Raw genomic sequence first — 13,378 nt, forward strand, 5'->3', positions numbered from 1 at the left:
TAAAATAGAAAGGATGATTATTTAATTTCTTCTTAAACTGTAGAATTTAATCTTAAAATTTACGAAACTAAATTAGAAAATAATATTACAGCTAATATTGGTAACATTTTTAAATAACTGCAAAAATTATTAAAATTACTTAGTAAACCTTGGACCCACAATTAAAAAAAAAGTTATTATCTTCCTCACAAGATTTGTTATATTCAGTTATTCATATCGAGTTGGACAACTTTCCTGTCACGGAAAATTTTCGGGGGGGGGGGCTTCGTAAATATAGAGGTTTCTAAACTTTGGTGCGTCCAACAACTGGTGTATGTACTCTTAATTGTTGGAAAATATTACCAGTAAATTTTAAGTATCTTTATCAAACAATCCTGTAAAAAATCATTATTTATGACTCCATAGTGCGCCCTTTATATGGGGGAGGGGGCGCACGAATCATAAAGAGTCATACAATTTATACCCTCACACCTGATTTTTGCAGGATTGTTTGATAAAAATACTTACAATTTACTGGTGATATTGTCCGCCAAAGTTTTAACGATACTCCATTTGTCGGGCGCACCAAAAGTTTAAAATCGTCTATATTTACCAAATGCACCCTCCCGAAGATTGTCTGAAACAGAATAGTCCGAGTTGACATGAATAACTTAATAAAAAAAGTCTCATGGGGAGGTGATAATTTTTATTAAGTGTGGGCCCAAGGACCACAATGGAATATCCGCTAACTACGCACACATGTTCTTTACATCATTACTTTTTGAAGCACGAATTGACATAGATCTTTGATTCTTTGATTCAATAATTTCTATATATTTAATAAAAGTAAAAGTAAGGGATATGGAAGAGTTACAAAATTTTTACGAATTACGTTTGAGCTATGAACCCATTTTATTTGTAAATAATTTCAATCCTAATCTAGAAGTTTGGGATATAAACATTAAAATTGGTCAAAAACGTATACGGTTCTTAGTGTGTATCGTCCAGAAAAACCTTTTTCTCAAATTAACGATGACTATACTATTACGGAAGATTTTAATGCGTATCATGGATAATGGGACACAAAACATGTTCCTGCGGAGGCCCTGCACAAGCAGAAATTTTATGTTTCTTTAAATGTAAAGAAAATGAACTAAAAAGTATGGTATATAGGGTCTAGAAGTAAATAAAGAGAAAACCGAATACTTGGTATTGGAGGAGAACAAAAGGGTCTTATATTAGGCGAAAACACCACGATAAAGCACTGCTGTGATTACAAGTATCTAGGTATTAGCATTTCGCACGATGGAACATTAGAAAAAGCCATTAGAAAGAGAAATACGTCATGTAGAAAAGCCATCACAAAGTTGACTCTATACAGCTGTGAGGTATGACCCCTGAAAAAAGAACACTTGCAACGCTGAGAGCAACGGAAATGTATTTTTGGAGAAGAGCAGCAGGAAGATCTAGAAGAGAAATGATTACCAACGAGTGAATTAGAGAAATAATGGGAAAGCAACTTATCTGGTTTGGACACATACAAAGAATGGATGAATAACAAATATCAAAGAAAAAATATCTAGAAGAGAAAGGATTACCAACGAGTACATTAGAGAAATCATAGTAAAACAACTTATCTGGTTCGGACACATACAATGAATGGATGAATAACGAATATCAAAGAAAACACTAAAATGACAACCAAAAATAAAGAAAATACGCAATAAACGGAGGAAAAGTTAAGCGAAGGAATAAACAAAGAGCTGAGAGGAAGAGACATTGAAGAGGACCTACGGAACAACCGGACAAAGTGGCGATTGAAAGTCAGAAAACGGCGGAGAAGGTTATAAATCGACATGAAGTAGTAGTAGTTTAAATAATTAAGTGTATTTTTAGCGAGAATGTACAAAAGTTTGAATTACATTTAGTACATTATTTGACGGTTTTTGCTCTAAATTTTAAAGAACCGTTTGGATTGACATAAAATTTGGCATACGTATAGCCAACATGTCAATGAAAAAAGAATGCTATTGTGCCTATGTGTGCTTTTACCCTGGGGGTGAGTTTCACCCCTTCTCGGGGGTGAAAAACATACGTTCAAAATAAGTCTCAAATTCGATAAACTGACTAACTCTAAGCAACTTTTATTCTATAAAGTTTTTTCACTAAGTCAATAGTTTTCGAGTTATTGGCGAGTGAATATGATCATTTTTCAACAAAACAAACACGCTTTTAGACAATTTTTCGCAAATAATTCAAAAAGTAAGTATTTTATAGAGAAAACTGTTCTTAGTAAAAATATAGCTTGTAAAAAAGTGAAAAAAATGGTGTATACGTGAAGTCCCTAGACTTAGTAGAAGCAGAGTTATAGCTAAAGAAAAATAGGTTCATATTCGCCAAACTTTAAATAAATATATTTCAACGTGAAATAACCAACAAATGAGGCACTTTTTGGAAAAAACTTATTTCAACTTTTTTAAAGAGTTTAGAAAGCTTTATTTCGATTTTTATAAAAAAATATTCTAGTATCAAATATAAGCAAGTTACGCTCAAAATACAGTTGGTCCCTTTTGATTTGGCATAAAAAAATCGGGAAAATCACCCCTAATTAACAACTTAAACAGAATTAATCGTTACCGCTTTACAGGTTGCTTTATTTATCTTGTTTTTATACGATCTGTAAGATTCATCGATACAACGTGCTTATTTTTGAAAAAAAAAATGGTTTTAAAATAAAATTTTTAATTTTGAAAAAAATGTTTTTTTCAAAATAACTTAAAAAATATTCGTAATATCAAAAATCTTAAATCGTAATAAAATGTACATTTTGCTTTTCTGAATATTTCTTATTTTTTGTTTTCCTCTTAGACAAAAATTGGTTATGCTAGGGCTGTTCAAAGTTTGCATACACTCGGGATTAGTGACTCGTTTAAGCCATTTTAACTACAGCCTTTTTAAAATTAAGCACTTTGAGGTGCTGAGACTTACAGATCATATAAAGAATAAATAAGCAAAGTAACTTGTGAAGCGGTAACGATTAATTTTATTTGATATGCTAATTAGGGGGTGCTTTTCACGATTCTTTTTACCAGAAAATAAAACATACCAACAATCTTTTGATCATAACTCACTTACTTTTAATGTTATAAGTTTTTTTAAAAAACAAAAATAAACCTTTTTTTAAATACTTTAAAAAATTTGTAATGAGTGTTCCCCGAAAAGTGTTCCGTTTTTTGGTTATTTCTCGATGAAATATTCGATTTGGAATTTGATCAATAAGAACCTACTTTTCATTAACTACAAGTTTGCTTCTACTGGGTCTACAGACTTAATATATGCACCATTTTTTTTTCACTTTTTTATAAACTATGTTTTTAGTAAGAATATTTTTTCGACAAAATACTTAGTTTTTGAGTTATTTGCGAAAAACTGTCTAAAAACGTGGTTATTTTGTTGAAAAATGAACAATCTCACTAGCAAATAACTCGAAAAGTATTGATTTGTTGAAAAAACTCTATAGAATAAAAGTTGCTTAGAATTAGTCAGTTTATCGAATTCCGAACTTATTTTGGACATATATTTTTTCACCCCCGAGAACGGGTGAAATTCACCCCCAGGGCAAAAGTACAGATCGCCACAATATCACTTTTTTTCTTTGACTTATTAGCTATGTGTATGCCAAATTCATGTCAATCTAAGCGGTTCTTTAAAATTTAGAGGTTTTGCAATATTTTACCGTTAAAGAACGTACTAATTGATTAAAACTTTCAAAACACAATATATTTAAAGTCAATACCGGAATGATAAATAACTTAAAAATTGTCAAATTTTTTGCAGTGTAATATCAAAAGCGATTGTATCTTATTACTTAATCTCTACCAAAATTTTTTTCTCGCACCTTTCTATCAGATACAACAAGTGATACCACTCAATGGGTCAACCTCAAACTAATTTTTGCCATCACCCACATAATTTTCTTTGATAAATGCCATCTTTTTCCTATTGGTCTGTGTGTACGCCGCGTCACATTTATCTACGTTTCGATTGGTCGCCTCCCTCTACATATACAGACTAACGCGTGCAGATTCTCCTCACAGTACATCCTGAGTGCTTTCCTGCAGGAGTAGGCTGAAAACGATAAGGTAAGAATTTTGCTGTTAGGGCTTACGCGTATTTATGAAGCTTTCCCAAAGATTTATGAATTAACAAATCACTCAATTCCTTTTTTATATCATCAGGCATTGAGAGAGTTACTGTTTTAATCATTTAGTTAAAAACTAGAAATTTTACATAATATTGTGGTCAATGTGAAGTTTATAAAAAATTAAAACGTACTTTTCTAATTGTTTGAGAACAAAATTTTTACAGTTATGAAACAATGTACGTGATACTCATAAATATTTATTGAAATAATTTCATTAAGAGCGTAGGCGCAAAATTTCGGGCCAATGATTTTTAAGTGGGAAAACTAATTTTTCGAATTCTGGGAAAACTGATAAGCATTTTTGAAAAATTTAAACGCAGAATGAAAGATTACATTATTACCAAGGGTCTAAAGTCTCTGGAAACTTCTATAATGTTTATTTGAATAAATTACAGGGGTGAAAAGAAGAGAAAATTGTGTGTGTTTAAGGGAGGAAAAAGAAGAGTAAATTGAGTGTGTGTATTTTGTTTATTGTAAGGGACTTTCGGCACTCGGTAATAAGGCTATCTTTCATTTTGCGTTTCAATTAAAAAATATATTTATTAGTTTTATGAGAATTCGAAAAAAAATAATGCATTTAAAACGCATTGGTCCGAAATTTTACGCCTACGCTCTTAGGGTTTAATAAACTTAATAATTATGTGTAAAATTTTTTAAGTGTAAATATAATTATTTTAAGATATACAAACTTATAGTAAAGCTATTCATTTCAATTCAAATTAGGTCGCAGGAAAACATAAATATACAAAATACATTTAGACAATTTCTTGTTAAGTTCAAAACATTTTTTTGAATAAGTACCGAAGATTAAATTAAGTTTTAAAACTTAGTTTAACTAAGTTTAAAAATTTCTTGATTTTAAAGTGATTTTTTTATTTCGTGTAATATGTTCAGATTAATTGTTGTTTTGCTCCTGGATTTGATATTGTTATACTACCTTTTTATTTAATCGTTTATAAACCCATAAATAAGAAGAATTATTAGTTTAAATTTAAAGATAATTCTTTGTTCTATCTCTGTTTAATATTTTAGTTGGGAGGAGTAAGCCAATTTTGTGGCTTAATCCCAATTAAAATAATAAATTAACATGACAAAGTATAATTTGGTAGAATTAAAATGGTATTTCTTTTGATTTAAGCGGTTCATTTAATTTGTAAAGATATGTGTGCAAATTCTTTTGAGAATAAATTAAAAAGATTATGATATTGTTTAGCCACACAGGTAGGTATAAAGTGCCAGAAAAAAATCTTTACAACGTGAATAAGGCGCACAAATCATAAGAATTACTGTGTTACCAAAAAATGATTTTATTATACAGTTAATTTCTTGGTCGGTTATTTTGGCAGCATTTTGCGAACTGGTATTTTATCATATGAATTTACTATTTTAATTGGGAATAGCCACAAAGTTGGCTTATTTTGTACACTACAATAGATAGGGACAGGTAGACCGCATACTAGGGTAGCACCCTTTTATCAAAATTACCCGATACTTAGTCTAAATTTCGTTTGAATTTATTTCGAATTCTTTTTTTTTCTGTAATTTATTCGTCTTGGTGACACATTTTCTTTAAAAATCTTCTTTCAAATTAATTTTTCGTCCAGAAATTATTCTTCTTTTTAAAGTTTATTTTTATTTTCTATATTTTGAGTCCCATTTTGAAATTTAATATTAGTATATTTCGATCGATATACAAAAATGTTTTTCTATGGATGCTATACAATGTGCAACTTCTCTCACTACTTACATACATTCAAAACGAACAATTTCACAGGCAGTGAGAAAAGTCGGCCATTGCAGTGAGAAATATTTTTTCTCACGGGTTAACCGCCGGTTTATATACATAGGATCGCCATTTCCATGGTAACATGCACAATAAAACACAATTATTCTTGTCAAATAAAATGTGTTCAAACTTGTCAAAACTTATCAAAAATTACCTTTTAAGACTATTCAACTGTGAATTATAATTTTAAATAAATAAAGTATATAAATATTGAGAATATTAAATACCTATGTGTATAGATGTATTTTATTTCAATTTAGGCATATAATATACCTAAAAGCACCTAAATTATTTAATTTTGAAATTTGAACTCTTGACAAAAACGCATCCATAGAAAAAGTACAGTGTACAACACGAGAGAAAATGACATATTTCTCTCTCGCTTGATTTGCGCAACAAACTTCTGCGCTCGTGAGAAATATGTCTTTTTTCTCTCTTGTTGTACAATATACTATTCGTTTTTGCAGTTGGAAAAGTCACCTTGCATTTATTTTATTGTTAGGTATTATTAGATACAGTTATAATATTAAAACTTCATTTCGTTATAAACTAAACTTACGTGCATAGAAATCGGCCCACTTAAAAATTTGGTCATTTTTGATGTCTCATATTTCCTAACCTGTTAGCCGATTTAAGTGATTTTTCGAACATGTTATAGCGTGATTATTTAACAATACCACTGTAATAATATTGTTGCTAAACAGGCAAATTTTCATTATATACCGGGTGTACCAATCAAACTGTGTGTTTTTTTTTTTCAAAGTTTGCATCACCCTTTGGAATATTCTAGAATTTATAAAATACCGGAATTAAAACCCAACTATAGCCTTAGGTTTTCTTAACATTCTGTTTTTTGATTCAGTCGTTTATGTTGGATAATAAAAAGTTAGATGCTTTAACAACTAGACATGTTCTTCATCAATACACGGTGTTTTTAAATAAGTGCGACAAACTTTAAGGGGAAATTCTGCATGAAAAATAATGACAGTTGGCTTTATAAACGTATGTCCGCAAATGTTTCGTTTCCGAGATACGGGATGTTGAATTTTTTCTTACAAACTAAGGATTTATTTTATTGCTTTAAAACCCGTAAAGATATGCCAATCAAATTTGGTGGGTTTTAAGACGTAGTTATTGCACATTTTTTGACATACAATTAAGAATTTAATATTCAGCAATAGCGCGCATACGTGTAATATGACCGATCATATTACCCGTATGCACGCTAATGGTCAATATAAAATTCTTAATTCTATGTCAAAAAATCCGTAATAACTGTGTCTTCAAACCTACTAAATTTCATTTGCAGACCTCAACTGGTTTTAAAGCAATAAACAAATCGTCAGTTTGTAAGAAAAAATTCAACATCCCCTATCTCGTAAACGAAACATTTGCGGACACACTTTTATAAAGTCAACTGTCACTATTTTTGCATGCAGAATTACCCCTTAAAGTTTGTCGCACTTATTAAAAACACCGTGTATTGATGAAGAACATGTCTAATTGTTAAAGTACCAAACTTTTTTATTGCTAAACATAAACGAATGAATCAAAATACAGAATGTTACGAAAGCCTGAGGCTATAGTTGGGTTTTAATTTTAGTATTTTATAAATGCTAGAATATTCCACAGGGTGATGCGAACTTTGAGAAAAAAAACACAGTTTGAATGGTACACCCGGTATACAATGAAAATTTACCTGTTTAGCAACAATATTATTACAGTGGTGTTGTTAAAGAATCGGGCTATAATATGTCTAAAATATCACTTAAATCAGCCAACAGGTTTAGGAAATATGAGACATCAAATATATAACCAAATTTTTAAATGGGCCGATTTCTATGCACGTAAGTTTATGTATTTGTCGCATTTTTAATATTTCAATTTCTTTTAAAATACGTGTTCTGTTCTGTCTATTTATTTATTTTACATTAATACTGAGATATTAAGAGACTGAGAAAAAAGTGACAATAACGCGACAATTTTTAGAAAACTTGTTACCTGACAATAGACCCGAAAGCCCAGAAGGCTCGTGTGACTATTGCCGAATGGAAACTAGTTTGAGAATAAAATTGGAGCATTATTTTCTTACTTACTCTTACTGTCGTATGATATTCGACAGACTATTTTTTTATTACTTACATATAAAATTCAATCCTTTGTGTAAAAACATTCAGTTGCATTTATTCCATGTAATGTGGCACATATTTTTCAACTTGTCAAAGTCAACAGCACAGTTTAGCAAATATTCAGACAAATATTTCAATAAAATATTAGTTAAAATTATTGATAAATACAATTTTATTCATAAGATAATCTAACTGAAGTACACTGGAGCGTTTAAATTTGCCGATTTTTATTGGCCTAGTGATAATTTAACATTAGATGCAGAACTAAAAGTTTATTATGGGTTATTTTCTTAAATGTGACAGTTTTCAAAACTAGGAAACTCGTTGTAACTAAACAGAAACAATCTACCTAAGAATTCGAAGTATGAAAATTTAGGCAGAAAATTCACGGTATAATAATAATCTGAGTGGACAGATAGTGTAGGAAACAGAGGTTGAACCTTGCAAAATGGACACAAGTCCGGATTTATTTTTTTTTTCTGTTATATCAAGGGTGCTTATTATAAGACTAACTTTTTCTGAAAAAATTTGGCCCGGAACCCCCCTTTTCACCACTTTAAAAGGGGTAATTTGTGGTTTTTGCGGAACGTAGCCCTTCCTGCACCTTTTACAAAAAATTTTTTTATAGAAATATGAAGCGGACTATATTTTCTACGATTTATTTCCCGACAGCATATGTCTATCATCCACCGTTTAGCGGGAGTGGCGCCCCAAAGTTGACAAGTTTTTAAAAAAGATGTTTTTAAAAAATATGTATTTTTCCCTAACTGTAACGGAAATTAAGAAAAAATTCTACGGCAATTATTCACAAATAAGTGACTGATTTTTTGATATAGGCTTCACTTAAGGGTAATTGCCCTATTTTTAATTACAGGGTGTTACATTTTAAAAAACCCCTTTTTATACCATCTGAACCGTTTATGCTAGAGTAAAAAGACTTTCAGCGATTACCCATGTACTGGTGCTATTTACAAATTTGTATAATGCACCCCCATTTTTCCCCGGAACCACCCCAAAAAAGAAGAATTAATAAATAAAGTAATTTTCTTGGAATCCTTCACATATAATGCCCTTTACTAATATGCTTCATATATCATTTTGTGCACGTTATTATTACCCATGCATGGACATCAAAAGCGATTTCCTAGTGCAACCCCTGTAGCCAAAAAAGAATAAATAAAATGGGGGGTTAAAATTTTTTTTCTGTTTTTTGCTTTTTGATCCATATGGGCATATCCTTCATCAACAGTGCTTTTCAAAAATATATATGGTTATTGCAACATCCCTGCAGAATCTACCCCTATCCCTTGGCGAGGATGTTTTTACGATTTTCTCAGTACCTATGCATTCTTTTTAAATATAACTTATAAAAGGTTAAATACCACTATTTACTCTAAAAATTGGGTCCTATTCATTTTTTTCGTATAAGCAACCGTTACGGCACAGTGGCGCCGTAAACCTCATATATGCTTTGGCGGGCTCCAGTTTTTGTTTTTTTTTTCATCTGTTCTTTTTATTGATAAAGTGCTTATGTAAAATAAAACAACACAGTGCAACCTACAAATTATGACCTATGCATATTTTACAATCTTTGTGCTCCAAAGCCACAGTGGTGGCCCAAAATCAATTTTTGCATATTTTCGCCACCTACACGCATTTTATTGCATTAATCCTACCTTATATTTACCCTTAAGTGGTCGCTAAGCAGTGGCGGATCCAGGGAAGGGTGATGGGGGTGATCACCTCCCCCCCCTCTCAAACCAAGTGATTTATTATATTCAAAGATTATAAAAATATTTATTTATTTTTATAGAAATATTGATATTATATTATTATTTTTATAAGGCTGGTGTACTTTTTATGCTTTACCGACAGTGGAGGATCCAGCATCGTTAAGAGGGGGGTGCCAATTGGCTAAATTTCTATAAAAATAAAAGAATATTTTTATAATCTTTGAATATAATATCACTTGGTTTGAGAGGGGGGGAGGTCATCACCCTCATCAACCCCCCTGGATCCGCCACTGCTTAGCGACCACTTAAGGGTAAATATTGCGCTATTAAAGTAGCACTAATGCAATAAAATGCGTGTAGGTGGCGAAAATATGCAAAAATTGATTTTGGGCCACCACTGTGGCTTTGGGCTGCAAAGATTGTAAAATGTGCATAAGTCATAATTTGTAGGTTACACTGTGTTGTTTTATTTTACATAAGAACTTTATCAATAAAATGAACAGATGACGAAAAAAAACAAAAACTGGAGCCCGCCAACGTATATATGAAGTTTACGGCGCCACTGTGCCGTAACGGTTGCTTATACGAAAAAAATGAATAAGACCTAATTTTTAGAGTAAATAGTGATCTTTAACCTTGTATAAGTTTTGTTTAAAAAGAATGCATAAGTAATGAGAAAATCGTAAAAACATGCTCGCCAAGGGATAGGGGTAGTTTCTGCAGTATATTTTCAAGGATAGGGGTGGTTTCCGAAGGGATGTTGTAATAACCATATATATTTTTGAAAAGCACTATTGATGAAGCATATGTACATATGGATCAAAAGTCAAGAAACAAAAAAAAATTCAACCCCCCATTTTATTTATTTTTTTTTTTTTGGCTACAGGGGTTGCATTAGGAAATCGCTTTTGGTGTCCATGCATGGGTAATAATATCGTGCATAAAATGATATATGGATCATATTAATAAAGGGCATTGTGTGTGAACGATTCCAAGAAAATTACTTTATTTATTAATTCTTCTTTTTTTGGGTGGTTCCGGGGAAAAGATGGGGGTGCATTATACAAATTTTTAATTAGCACCAGTAGATGGTAATCGCTGAAAGTCTTTTTACTCTAGCATAAACGGTTCAGATGGTATAAAAAGGGGTTTTTAAAATGTAACACCCTGTAATTAAAAAAAGGGCAATTACACTTTAGTGAAACCTATACTAAAAAATCAATCAATTATTTGTGAATAATCGCCGTATGATTTCTTCTTAATTTCCGTTACAGTTAGCGAAAAATATATATTTTTTAAAAACATCTTTTTTAAAAACTTATCAACTTTGGGGCTCCACCCCCACTAAACGGTTGATAATAGACATATGCTGTCGGGAAATAAATCGTAGAAAATATAGTCCTCCTCACATTTCTATAAAAGATATTTTTTGTAAAAGGTACAGGAAGGGCTACGTTCCGCAAAAACCACAAATTACCCCCTTTAAAGGGGTGAAAAGGGGGGTTCCGGGGCGAAATTTTTTCAGAAAAAGTTAGTCTTATAATAAGCACCCCTTGATATAAAGAAAAAAAATTAAACCGGACTTGTGTCCATTTTGAAAAGTTCAACCTTTGTTTCCTACACTAAGAATTAAACACGTGATGAAATCTTACTACACGATTGGAAATTAAAATCAATAAAATATAATCATTATAATATCTTGTAGTGCCTTTAAAAAAATTAAAGGTACTTATATTAAAAGCGAGAAACTTTCTTTAAACTGCAAAATATTTGTACATAATAGTTATTCATGATAAAAGTGTTAAAAGTACACGTTTAAGGCACGCATTTGAAAGTTTTCAGAATGAGCGGTGAGTTTTGCAATTCACATGAGTGCCTTAAAAATGTACTATTTAACACGCATATCATCCAATATTTTTTCTACAAACGTAATTACAGGACAATATCTACAAAAACTTTTACTTGAACTTGACCGACATTCCATTTTTATATTTTTTTGACATTACATCAAAATTTCCTATCCGCTGTGAGCCATAGAGGTATATATTAACATAGAGGGAACCTACCTTCCGCGCTTCCTGACGACAAGATCTCATGGACTGGTTTGCTGCATCTCTTTCTAACGCATTGTATCGAAAATCTATGATGACATTCAGTGTGAATATAGGCACGGAAGAGAAGGACAACTGTAGCAGCTTTACTATGCGTAAGAGCGAAACAGCACTAATCCAAATAAAAAAGATGGTGTCGTCACTTCGCTCTGAATGATACTCTCTCTATGCTAATATATAACTCTATGCTGTGAGCTCGTACGTAGAGGGGATATTTACAAATTCTCGAGCGCCAGTAGTGGCAAGTCTGTAAACGTTTACCGGAAATTTGACATAAATGTCAAAGTGATTAATGTAAAATTAAAATAAAAAACATTAATTATAAAAAATATTAGTTGGTCAAAGCTGTGGTATATATTTTTACCTTAAATATACTTACGTTTTAAATACTGAATTTAAGTTTTTTTAATGTTCCGTAATATGTAATTATAATTTAATCTAAAAATCTTAGCGCCATCTACACGATAATTGTGAAAGTATCCGAAGTAAGAAATTCATATTTTATCAATAGAACGTCAAAATGATTAGCAAAATCTTAAAAAAATCGATTACAATTTAATTAATTTTTGCGTTGTAAATGTTAAGCGATAACAATTAAATAATAAATTTAAAAATTACCGGTGAAAGATAATTCCAGTAATCCGCTAGGAGCGCCACCAGCGAAGCTCAGAGCGTATACGGTCAATACGAACTGCAGTACCATAAAAATTTTAAAACACTAGTGCCTTAAAGTAGCATTTTTAACGCTCGTATGGAGTGATAAAAATTGCATTTTTAACACGGTTGTAGAAAAATAATTTTTAAAATAATTAATGTAATTAGTGTAAGAGCTTCTGTATAAGAATTTTCAAATTGCAATTAGACAAGGCGGAAACGGCGGGTTCGTTGGGAAAAATATTATAATGAGATATTTTTGCATAATCACATTCGTGAGACATCCCAGAATAAGGTTCAAGAAGTCGCCCACGTGAAAAGTGGACCAATTTTTTTAACAATTTTTTTTAATCAAATTGCAAAAATCGATATTTTTGGCCCGAACTATTTTTTTTTTGGTTTTTTGGACCATTCTGGACAAAAAAGCTCTCTTATAATTTTTCTCTAAAGTTGATCTTTTTCGAGTCATAAGCAATTTAAAATTTGAAAAACGCGAAAATGGCCATTTTTAAGACTTAATAACTCGGTTAAAAATTCTTATTATAAAAGTCAGAAAGTGACTAAATCAAAGTTTAAAGTCGCAGCTACATGATCCTAAAGAAATCTGTGTCATTAATTTAGTACTAAGCTGTTATTTTTAATTAATAACAATGAGCGGTTAGATCGTATTGACGCCGCTGTAAATGTGAGTGCGAGTAAGATGCACAATTGGACTGCTGGAATGGCTTCTCTCTCGCACTCAGAATTTACAGCGGCCGCACACGTGCATGGCGCTTATTATT

General features: G+C 31.3%; 1 protein-coding gene across 1 annotated transcript in view; it reads left to right on the forward strand.

Annotated features, from left to right (window-relative positions):
- Positions 1–4,027: 4,027 nt before the first annotated feature.
- LOC126885167 (uncharacterized) overlaps positions 4,028–13,378 on the forward strand; it is a 457,752-nt gene continuing 448,401 nt past the window's right edge. Inside the window, exon 1 of the mRNA XM_050651588.1 lies at positions 4,028–4,121. The gene's annotated coding sequence lies outside the window, so the exon portion shown is untranslated. The remainder of the gene's footprint in view (positions 4,122–13,378) is intronic.

The sequence above is a fragment of the Diabrotica virgifera genome, chromosome 5 (genome assembly GCF_917563875.1).
Source record: "Diabrotica virgifera virgifera chromosome 5, PGI_DIABVI_V3a".
NCBI classification, from domain to species: domain Eukaryota; kingdom Metazoa; phylum Arthropoda; class Insecta; order Coleoptera; family Chrysomelidae; genus Diabrotica; species Diabrotica virgifera.